This window comes from Malus domestica, chromosome 06 (assembly GCF_042453785.1).
Source record: "Malus domestica chromosome 06, GDT2T_hap1".
NCBI classification, from domain to species: domain Eukaryota; kingdom Viridiplantae; phylum Streptophyta; class Magnoliopsida; order Rosales; family Rosaceae; genus Malus; species Malus domestica.
The window spans coordinates 13,018,411-13,031,039 of NC_091666.1; the positions used below are offsets into that span (position 1 = coordinate 13,018,411).

Here is a 12,629-nt window from a genome sequence, read left to right on the forward strand (position 1 = left end):
ATGCCCAACCAAATTCAGGTTTGTCAATAGATTATAATCAAATTCTTGAGGAATTAATTTCTTTGGCGCAGGGCTCACAAAATCAAGCCAAGGAGGCTCAACAAGGAGAATATTGGCAGTCATATGAAGGGTTCTATACAACGCCATATGCACCACCACAGCCTCCTCCACAATCTTCCCAAACAAGTTCAGGTACGTCCTTGGATAATGATACACTTTTTAAGTTACTCACCAATTTGTCTCAGGGGCAAGAAAATCAAACCAAGAGGATGCAAAATCGAGCAAAAAAGATGGATGAATTAGAGAAGCAAGTTGGACAGATTGTGGAGTTCATGGCACAAATTCAAGAACAAAGTGAATTCTCCAATGCAAACATTGTAAATTCAATGGAAGATTTTGAAATTACTAAAGCCATCACTTTGGGAAGTGCCATGGAGGTTGGAGCTGAACCAAGGGCGTCAAAACAAAGCCAAGAAGAGGACCAACATCTACTAATTGAGGAGGAGGAAGAAGAACAACCCTTGCCACAGCCTCCTAGAGTCCCTATGCCGTCCAACTCAGGTAAGGTGGTTCCAAATTCAATTAATTCTAACCCCATTCCACCCAATGTCCCTTTTCCTCGCAGGTTTTTGATTCCCAAGGAAGAAGAGAGTGAAAAAGACATCATGGAAGCCCTTCCCAAGGTGCAAAGTGATATTCCAATTCTTGGTGCAACAAAGCAAGTTCCAGATTGTGTTGAATTGTTCAAGGGACTTTGTACACCAAGAAGAATGATTCAAGAGACAGTAGTGGCTGGAGAATATCAAGAATTCATCAAAAATGACGTATTTGAGACAACGAAGCCAAAATACGTTGAATTTTATGACACGGGGCAAGTCCCAACCATCACATTCAATCTGGTCGAATCCAATATCCCTGAATCTTTCCAAGAAGTGGTGTTTGTCATTGAGTTCCTGTCGGACAAAGCAAGTAAGTTATCTTCTCCAATTTCCATTACGTTTTATACTTACATGTTGTTAATGATTCAGGCACCCACTTTAGAATTGAAACCTTTGGCGGATCATTTCAAGTATCACCTTCCATTCAAGGATCAATTTCATGCTATGGGACCTAGGGAAGCATAAAGAGAAGCATCGTCCGGCTGGAAGACGTTAAAGCAAGCGCTTCGTGGGAGGCAACCCATGCAAATAAAGAAGACCTAGGAAGCTCCGGCATCACAACCAGATTTGCGTTCCTAAAACCTACTCTTTATTGCTTTTATTTTGCCATATTTGTCATGTTTGCTAGTTTTTGTGTGAGTCTATGTTTGAAACATTGAGGACAATGTTTGGTTTAAGTGTGGGGGGGTAAACAAGTGTTTTTATTGAAAAAATTTGTGGGATTTTATCACCTATCACTTCACATGTTGTTTCTCACTGTTTTAAAGTGTTTTTAGTGTGTTTTGATGTGTTTTAGTGTTATATAACAGAAAACCCTAGAAAAATTCGAAAAAGTTTGAAAAATACCAAAAAGAGTTGTTTTTGAGTCATTTTTGTGTTTTAGGGTACCTTCCAACACAATGATGAGGATTCGGTTTGTAATTGCATGACGGTTAAAGAAAGTTATAAACATGGATAAAAGTTTGATTTACTCTTTGGTTTATGCTTGGTTGTGGTTATAACTTATGAATTCACATGTAATCATAAAGGAAAAATCAATTTTTGTAACATGCTTGAAGGAAGGAACTCAAATTAACGCTACAACCTTGTGAGACTTGAGCCTAAACGTTTATTTGGAGAGTCAAAATCTGTGCATTCTTTGTTTTCTAAAAGTCGTTGCATGATCTCATTATTCTTTGCTTGGTTGCTACTTAGAAGGCGTTTCATCATTTAGTTCCAAACACTAGAACTCATGCCCATTTCATTCAAAGCATGTTATTGATTAGCATAACACATATTCAAGATAAAGTTGTGTAGTGACCACCACCTTAGCCAAAAAGCCGTGAATCCTTATGTCATTTTTTTTTGTAGGTTTAACCCCATTGAGCCTTATTTAGCCTTTATTGTTTGTCAACCCACGTTATCCTTACCTAGCCTAGATTAGGACCATCCATACCCTTGTTCTTAAAGCATAGTAAGCATGACATAAAATGAATTCCTTTTGATTGAGGGTGTGCAGAAAACAAGTGTGGGGGAAGTGTTTTTCATGAAGAATTGAGTGCCATAGGCACGGGTAGAAAGAAAGAAAGAAGAAAAGAAAAATGTTGTGAAAAGTGAGAAAAAGAGTTGAAAAAGCATGAAAATGAGCTCTAAGGTGTGGATTGTTGAAGAAGGGGTCCAAAACATTGAATTTGACCCTAAGTGTTGCATAAATGTCCCCTTTGAGTTTAAAAGTTGATTCTTGCACCCAAAAGTGAATTCTAAGTGTCAATTTCAATGCTTTGCTTACTATTGTTTTAAGAACGTTTGTTTATCCTTCACCTTTCTTTGTTAGCCAATACCCCAAGCCCCGTTGCAACCCTTAACTTCTATCTTGAGTGTTATGTGTTTCAATTTGTGGAGTTTGAATTTGGTATGAGCATATGGTGTCACTGGTTCTCGCATCTAAGTAGTAGCATTCCATTCAGGAGATCTTATCTAAACATGCTTGTTAACTCCGGAAATTGCGTTCTTTGTGATACATATATGTGAGCATTCGTTTTTATATCTACATCAATTCTCTCACATATAACTAGTATAGGGTGAGTAGTTAGAAAATCTGAGTGAAAATAGAGTGCATATCTTGTAAGGATTGAGGGAATTCTCTAAGGCATGTTACTACATTCAAAACATTGTTTTAATTGGTTAATTGTGAACTAGTAAGTTGTGACTATGATTAAGTATGTGCTTAATTGACTCAAATCTGTGGGAATGATAATCTTTAACATGTCATGTGCATTGGAAATCCCTAAGGCAAACGTTGGAAGGTTTAGGTTATGTTTGTTGGTTTTGTTTTGTTTTATTTCTTTGTTTTGCTCGAGGACTAGCAAAAGCTAAGTATGGGGGAATTTGATAGGAGCATTTTATGCGACTTAATTGGCTTGTTCTCATGCATTTATGTTGTTTTTCCTTAGTTAGTTTAGTGTTTAAAGTCATTTTCGTGCAATTTCAGGTTTTATTGTCAAAGTATGCAAAAAGGAGCATTTTGGAGCTTTTAGGAGCAAAATTGGGCTTGGAATGAAGTACATATGCATGGAGCATGGAGTTTGGACGAATTTGAAGTCAAAACATCAAATAAACATGCTAAAAATCTGGTGCAATAAATACAAGTTGAAAGAAAGGATAGGTTTCTAGAAGGATTGACCAAAATTCCACTCAAAACCATGTTCACACCAAAAATTCATCCTTGCCGTGCATCCTAGTTGGTTTCATACCAGAAATTTGAGTGATTGTTCAATGCCTAACCAACTAGGAAATTGAATAAATGATTTACACCTAAAAGTACATCCTTGCCGTGAGTTCTTGATGGATTCACACTAGAAAATTGAGTGAATGATTCAAGACCTAACCCACCACATTTTCCACATGCTTGCCGTATATTTTTGTTGTGTTCACACCAAGAAATTGAATTAAACAAGTCCATCCTATCCCTATAAATACCCATGGCAGCAACCTTATTGAAGACATCCAGAAATTAACCATTCTCCAAGCCTTGCCTTGCCTCTCCCTTCATATCCAAACTCCTTCCCATCCATTCCTCCACCACAAACTCCTTCCCATCCATTCCTCCACCACAGCCGTGCCTTCCCACCACCATCACCACCTTATGCAGCCACCATTGGAGGAGAAAGAAGTAGTGCCATACAGTCCAAAGGAGGAAGACACCTTGCACATGCAATCTGCCATTAGTGGAGTGTTTGGAGTTCTTTCTTTTCTTGTTTCTGTTTTCATGTTTAATTTAACTTGCTTTCCAATTATGTTAAACATGTGGAACTAATTTCTTTTTAGTTAGAGGTGAATTTGAAGCCATGGACATATGTTGGTTATGATTTGATTTACTCCAGTTATGAATTCATGAACTTTAGATGTGGTTTACTTTTCTGTTTTGATTAAGAACTTGTTTATGTATGTGGGTTGAGGGTCGACACTTAATTTGCATGCCTAAACTTGATGCTAGGATATAAGGGAATTTCACCTAATCGTTATAAACTTATATTCATGAGTAGTAAAGATCGCTAGTCACGATTATGTTAAGTAAACCGTAGGTTGGATTAACATGCGTATTCCATAGTTATGAATGCCTAGTCAATGTTTATGATTTCCGTTGAACTTAATGATCTTTGTTGAATGTCTCTATCATGCGTATTCCATAGTTAGGGACTTTGATGAGGAATAATTTGGTTGTAATGCGTATTCCATTCAATCCAATGAATCTAGGGAAATCTAAGAGTTAATTTAAGCGGATCTAATTAACTTGGAACATTGTCATTCATCGTTTGTTGAAGTCATAACTGGGAATCAAATTATATGCATATGTTCATGTGTGGATAAGGAACCCTCTAACTAGCTTCTCACCATTCTATTTAATCAAAATCTGTTTTAGTTTGCTTTGATTTGCAATTTGTTTAGTTTTAATTCAATTTCGTCAAAATCAATCCCCCATTTATTTTAAAATATTAAATTAGTTAGAAATCAATTTAGTTTGTGTTTTTAAGTGCTTTGAGTCAAGTTATAGTCCAAATTCGTCCAAATTAGTGTTAGGTACTCAAAACTGCCCAGAAAGTGGTTTTAAGGCAGTTTTGAGCCTTTTAGTTGCTGTTTTGAGGTTTTAGTTTGTTTAGGTGTTTTAAACTCTAGTTTTACATTAATTAAGTCTAGTTTAGTGTTCTACATTATATTTTTTTTATGTTCTTGAGTCAATTTTACATTGATTAGCATCCCTAGTTAATCCTCGGTCTAGAACGATCCCTATTTGCTCATATACTACAATTGTCATCCATAGGGTTTAATTTGTGTGTCAAGTTAATTTTCACATCATCTCACAAGGTTGTAGCGTTTGTTTGAGTTCCTTCCTTCAAGCATGTTACAAAAACTGATTTTTTTCCTTTATGATTACATGTGAATTCATAAGTTATAACCACAACCAAGCATAAACCAAGAGTAAATCAAACTTTCATCCATGTTAATCACTCTCTTTAACAGCCATGTAATTACAAACCGAATCCTCATAATTGTGTTGGAAGGTACCCTAAGACACAAACAAACACACAAAAACAACTCTTTTTGGGTTTTTAAAACAATTTTTTCAAATTTTTATGGGATTTTCGGATTTTTGAATCAAAACACACTAAAACAGCTTAAAAACACTTAAAAACAGCAAGGAACAACATTTAGAAGTTATGAGTGATAAACCCTACGAATTTGCATCAAAACACTTTGGTTACCCCCCACACTTAAATCAAACATTGTCCTCAATGTTTCAAGCATAGATGCACACAAATAACAAACAAACAAACCAAACAACATCTAAACAACCTAATATGGCAGAAACGAAATAGCAACAAAGAGAAGGGTTTAGGAACGCAAATCTGGAATTGGAGTGTTCTCTAGGTCTTCCTTTGTCGAATGCATGGGTTGCCTCCCACGAAGCGCTTTCTTTAACGTCTTGCAGCCGGACGATGCTCCATTGAAGGTTTATGGAACCCCACGGCATGGAGGGGTTTTTCCACAACCTGTCCTACGAAATAGTTTATTCTTTGGGTCCTTGAATGGGATGGGATAATGATCCTTTCTTATTGTCGTGTTTTGGTTCTCCGAATCAACACGAACTCTTCCACCATGTTGACTTCGATTAGGTACCTGCATCATACAAGGTAACAACCTATTAGTTGAAATGGGAATCGAATTTGGAATAGGTGGCTTACCTTTGTACGGCAAAGAAATGGTAGCACTATGGACAGATGCACAAGGAGTGCACTCGGCTAGATTTGGTGATTTCAAGGGTGGGGCCGTGCTCCCCTTTTTGTTCACTCCAATTCCTTCCTCGATGGTAGTTCGAGGTACTTTCGTCTTGATGAGTGTTGAACATTCCTGCCCTATATTTGCAATTACATTAATGGCACAACAAGAACGAACAACATTAGGAGTCTCAATAAATTCAGAAACTTTAAAACAAATCATGTCACCACCAAATGCCATAGTGACTTCTCCTTTGGCCACGTCAATCTTGGTTTGAGCCGTTTTCATGAAAGGTCGGCCAAGCAAGAGTGGTGGAGGTGGAGAGTGGCCTGTATCCTCCATATCGAGCACGTAGAAATCTGCCGGGAAAATCAAGTGGTCTACCTGCACCAAAACATCTTCCAAAACTCCCTTTGGATAGGCATTAGATCGATCAGCCAATTGAATAATCACACCATCATTTTTCAACTCGCCTAAATTCATAGATGCATAAACTGAATATGGCATGACATTTATAGATGCACCTAAATCTAACATGGCGGAATCAAAGCGAGTGTTACCAATGACACAAGGAATTGTAAAACTACCCGGATCTTTGCATTTGGGGGGTAGTTTGCGTTGCAACATGGCGGAGACATTCTCACTTACATGTACCACTTCTTTCTCCCGAAAACGTTTCCTTGTTGTACAAAGCTTCTTTAAGAACTTGGCATACTTCGGGATTTGCTTGATTGCATCCAAAAGGGGTATGTTGACTTGAACTTTCCTAAATGTCTCTAGAACATCTTTCGCCTCCTCTTCGTTCTTGGATTGCAAAAATCTGCTAGGAAAGGGTACATCCGGAGGAATAACATTAGAATTAACTGGAATTGGTCCTTTCTTACCTGTGTTGGCCGAATTGGAATACTTGGGTGGTTGCGGCAAGGATTGCTCAATCCTTGCCGTGGCCTTTGCTTGGTCCTCCTCTTCAATTTTCAACTTCTCGTCCTCCTTGGGGCCAGATTTGGATGGTTTTGGCTCGGTTCCTACTTCTTTCCCACTTCTTAGCGTGATAGCCTTTACAGATTCGAATCCACCTTTCGGATTGACCACCGTTGAGCTAGGCAACCTTCCTTGCTCACGAAATTGCCCTATGAACTCGGCAATTTGTCCCACTTGCTTCTCTAAGTTGTCCACCCTCTTGTCTTGGATTTGCCTCTCTTTGGCTTGATTTTGGACTTCCTGCGTCAAAGTAGTAAGTAATTGAAAAATCTTATCATTATCACTTGAATTACCTGCGTTGCTTTGGGCAGGTTGTGCTTGGGCTTGTGGTGGTGCCAACGGCTTTTGATAGAAATCCTGGGGTTGTTGCCTAAATCCGCTTTGTTGTTGGCCTTGTTGGGGGTCTCGCCAGTTGAAATTCGGATGAACACGCCAACCGGGATTGTAAGTATTGGGAAACGGATCACCACGTGATTGGTATTGGTTGCCATATCCCACGGCATTGAGTGTCTCCCACCCTCCATTCTCTATCAATTGGGGGCACTTGTCCGTATGGTGGTTTTGCATGGAGCATACGCCACAAGAAGCTACGGTTTTGACTTTTGAACCTTCCACCACCTGAGAAAGCAATGTAGTAAGGTTAGCCATTTGATTTTGAAGTTCGGTTATGGCACTTACCTCATTGACTTGATGTTGCCGTGGGGTGTCTCTTTGCCCAACACCTTCATATTGTTGTGCATTGAGTGCTCGATTAGCAATGAGAGTTTTAGCATCCCTAGGTGTCTTGTCCACTAAAGCTCCTCCCGCGGACGCATCCAACATTTGCCGTTCAAGTGGTAAAAGACCTTCGTAAAAATATTGAAGAAGTAGCTCCTCCTTCATCTGATGCTGTGGACAAGAAGCAACAAGTGATTTAAATCGTTCATAATAAGATGGAAAAGATTCACCTGGGTTTTGCTGAATTCCACTAATCTTCTTTCGAAGAAAAATGACTCGTGATGTTGGAAAGAACTTCTCTAAGAAAGCTCGCTGCATGCTCTCCCATGATGTGACAGTGCCGGGAGCCAACTCATACAACCAATCCTTGGCCTTCTCCAACAAAGAAAAGGGGAAAGCCTTCATCTTCAATATGTTGCCGTCCACGTTCACCGGTGTCATACTCGAGCATACTACTTCGAACTCCTTTAAATGCTTATTGGGGTCCTCCATTGATAACCCATGGAACTTGGGTATATGATGTAACAAACTTGACTTCAACTCAAATTCATCGGTCTTCTCAGGGGCTGCCCTAGGGTATTGGATGCAAAGAGGGGCTGCATTGGCCAAACCCGAGGCAGAAAGCTCCTTGATGGTTCGATTATCGACTGCCATGGTTGGGACTTCTTCTTCAACCTCAACTTCTTGCTCTTCTAATTCAGGTTCGGGACTAGGAGGATCAGACTCTTGCACTTTCTTTTTCCTTCTCAAAGTCCTCTCAAAATCACCGTCAAAGTCGAAGATATGCTCACGAACAGGTCGTGAGCTACGGGTCATAAACTAGTACCTACACACACGAGCAAACAAGGTTCGTAATCAACTTAATAGACTTGGCACAAGTAAGGAAATAAGGTGCCTATACACGGCACAAAAACACTACACACACACACGGTGCACAATTAAAAAAAACAAAACAGAAAACGAAACAATTTAAACAAGACTCAAGACAAGGGATTAGCAACTTTGCTAATCCCCGGCAACGGCGCCAAAATTTGATGTGAAAATTACTTGACACACAAATTAAACCCTATTTGTGACAATTGTAGTAATGATGTAAGTAGGGATCGTTCTAACCGGGGATTAACTAGGGGTGCTAATCTAATACAAATCAACTTAGAAACACAAAAACTAAACTTCAAGACTCTAATTAGACTACTAAGATTCAAAATAGATTTGAAACACTCAAATCTGCCCAAACTGACTAAAACAAGTTAATTGACTCAAACAGCAACTAAGACAAGATTTGGACGAATTTTGGTTTCCTAACGATCTAAAATACCTAAAAACATATTCTAAGTAAAATGACTCAAAGAAATAAGGTGGGATTTGATTTGGACGAAAATAACTAAATGGACAGAATGTAAATTAAAACAGATTGTAAACTAAATGTGATGAATCAATGGGTGAGGGAATGGCTAAGGGGTGCTTCTCCACACATGAAATTTATGCAACGTAAATCGATTTCCAGTTATCAATTCAATAAGTTATGAACCTCGACACTCCAAGTTAATTAGGTCCGCTTAAATTAACTTTCAGATTTCCCTAGAATCATTGAATTGGATGAATATGCATCGCAAACAAATTATTCCTAACAAGTTCTCTATATGAACAGCATGATAAAGATACAAGTTAGAATCATTACGTTCCTTGGAAATCATAAGCATCGACAAGGCATTCGTAACTATGAAAAGCATGATACTCTTGCCAGGAATCTACTTAACACGATCGTGACTAGCGACCTTCACTACTTGCGAATATAAATTCATAACGATTAGGTGAGACAAACTTATATCCTAGCACCAAATTCAAGCATGCAAATTAAGCGTGCACTCTCAATCAACATACAAGAATAAGTTATAAATCCAACGGTTAAGCAAATTGTATTCACGACTTAGGAAACGATAACTGGAAGTAATCAACTTATTTCACATAAATAAACATGGTTTCGAATACACCCTTCGCCAAAACGAATTTAGCCAATCATACTTAAAGCAAAACAAAGATTACATGAATTAGACATTGAAATATAAGATAGAAAACACCTAAAATCGTTCAACAACTCAGATTGAAGTGCCAAACAATTTGTAGAGAATCTGTCCTCCTTGTTGCTTGCGGCAGATTGTATGGTGATGCTTCTTGGATTGTTTTGATGACGTAGAATGGATTATGGAGGGTGTAGGGGCCAAGGCTTGGGGATGGTGTATGGGTGTTGTGTGGAAGGTGTGGAGATGAAGAATGGTGGTAGAAATCGGCTGGAATGAAGGAAAGGTGCGGCAAGATGGGAAATAGGGTTTTGGACGAATTTCTGAATACGGAGAGGGTGGTGTTCGGCCAAGGGAGGTAAAACACATATATATAGGCAGCCAAACCCTAAAGAAATCAGGTTAGACAAATGGGCTAGGGTTTAGGTGCGGCTAGGGTTTGGAAATCCACCAAAAACTAGGGTTTCTAGAACATTAGGTGCGGCATGGGCTTAGGGTAAGTAATCAGATTTTTTTCATGTGAACAAGGCCTAGGTGCGGCATAGGTCCAAGAGGCAAAGATGGGTCATCCAAAAGCCCAAAGCCGAGAATAGAAACTCTCGAAATTGGAAACCTCCAAGAATAGAAACTTCCAACTTTAGAAACTTTGGTTTCCAATTCCGAATTCTTAGTTCATCACTTTCATTTCTTCATTCTTAAGCTCCTTTGACCTTCAAACTCGTCCATTCCTTGTGCTCCACTTGCATACACCACATTCCAGCTCACTTTTTAATCCAAAAGCTCCAAATTGGATCATTTCGTGTAATATGTCCTTTAACCCTGAAAACACATGAAAGTAGCTTAAAAGACTACTTTGACGAAGAAAACATAACAACAATGCATAAGAACTAGCTAACTAAGGCGCATAAATATGCTCCTACCACAAGCCGAGGTTTCCAACCGTGAGATCAAGCAAATCCTAGAGAAGACCGTTGGGCCAACGAGGAAGGATTGGAGTTTACGGTTAGATGATGCACTTTGGGCGTATCGTACGACGTACAAAACACCCATTGGGATGTCCCCCTTCCGACTTGTCTATGGCAAGGCGTGCCATCTTCCTGTTGAATTGGAGCACAAAGCACTTTGGGCCATCAAGAAGTTTAACATGAACCTCGAGGAAGCAGGAAGTCAAAGGAGATTGCACTTGAATGAGCTTGATGAGATACGGCGTGAGGCGTACGATAATGCAAGCATTTACAAGCAAAAGACCAAAGCTTTCCATGACAACATGATCCGTGGGAAATCATTCTCAATTGGGCAGAAAGTGCTATTGTTCAATTCCTGTTTACGTTTGTTCCCCGGTAAGTTACGTTCTAAGTGGATTGGACCGTTTGTTATTACTAACATATCTTCTTATGGTGCCATCCAGATTCAAAGTCTCAAAACAGGTCATGAATTCCAAGTGAACGGACACCGTTTGAAGCCATATTTTGAGAACTTTGTTGAACAAACCGTGGAGGATATTTCTTTGGGTGCCGTGGGCACAAATGGAGAGTGAATGGGCTTTTCGTCCGGCTGTACGACGTAAAAGAAAGCGCTACTTGGGAGGCAAACCATGCAATCCAACAAAGGAAGCCCAAGGACTCACTCCAATTCCAGATTTGCGTTCCTAAACTCTTCACATTGTTGTTTATTTCGAATCTGCCTATTTACTTGTTTTAGTTGCTGTTTGTGTGTTTCTTTTTGTTTAGTGTGTATTTATGCTTGAAACATTGAGGACAATGTTTGATTTAAGTGTGGGGGGGGTAACTAAGTGTTTTAGATGCAAATTCGTGGGATTTTATCACCCTTAACTTGGAAACTTGTTCCTTGCTGTTTTTAAGTGTTTTTGAGCAGTTTTGGTGTGTTTTAGTATGTTTTGAAGTAAAAATCCGAAAATCATATAAAAATTTGAAAAATTTGTTTTAAAAACCCAAAAAGAGTTGTTTTTGTGTGTTTGTTTGTGTCTTAGGGTACCTTCCAACACAATGATGAGGATTCGGTTTGTAATTACATGGCTGTTAAAGAGAGTGATTAACATGGATGAAAGTTTGATTTACTCTTTGTTTATGCTTAGTTGTGGTTATAACTTATGAGTTCACATGCAATCATAAAAGAAAAAAAATCAGTTTTTGTAACATGCTTGAAGGAAGGAACTCAAACTAACGCTACAACCTTGTGAGACTTGAGCCTAAACGTTTATTTGGAGAGTTAAAATCTGTGCATTCTTTGTTTTCTAAAGTCGTTGCATGATCTCATTATTCTTTGCTTGGTTGCTACTTAGAAGGCGTTTCATCATTTAGTTCCAAATGCTAGAACTCATGCCCATTTCATTCAAAGCATGTCATTGAATTGCATAACACATATTCAAGATGAAGTTGTGTAGTGACCACCACCGTAGCCAAAAAGCCGTGTGCCCTACTCCATTATATGTTTAAGTTTAACCCCGTTGAGCCTTGTTTAGCCTTTTCTTTGTTAACCCACATTACCCTCACCTAGCCTAGATTAGGACTATCCATACCCTTGTTCTTAAAGCATAGTAAAGCATGATTCGAATTGAATTCCTTTTGATCTATGTTAGCAGAAAATAAGTATGGGGGAAGTGTTTTTCATGAGGAATTGTGTGCCATAGGCACGGCAAAGAAAAGAAAAGAAAAACAAAATTTCGTGGAAAAAGAAAAATTGAAGAAAAAAAATATGAGAAGAATGAAAAAAGAGTTGAAAAGTTGAGAAAAAGAGTCCAAAGTCTTGTTTGTTGAAGTAAGGGTCCAAAACAATGAATTTGACCCTAAGGAGTTGTTTAAGTCTCCCCCTTGTGTTTTAAAGTTAATTTCTGCAATCTAAGTGAATTCTAAGTCTCAACTTCATTGCTTTGCTTACTATTGCCTGAAGAACGTTTGTTTTCCCTATCCTTTCCTTGTTAACCAACACCCCAAGCCCCATTACAACCCTTAACTTCTATCTTGAGTGTTAGGTG

The 12,629-nt window shown here is 38.8% G+C and overlaps 1 long non-coding RNA gene across 1 annotated transcript in view; it reads left to right on the forward strand.

Moving 5' to 3' along the window:
* The first annotated feature begins 1,770 nt into the window (after positions 1–1,770).
* The window catches only part of LOC139197010 (uncharacterized), a 66,811-nt gene continuing 55,952 nt past the window's right edge, over positions 1,771–12,629 (forward strand). Inside the window, exon 1 of the long non-coding RNA XR_011581970.1 lies at positions 1,771–3,014. This is a non-coding gene — a long non-coding RNA (uncharacterized lncRNA). The remainder of the gene's footprint in view (positions 3,015–12,629) is intronic.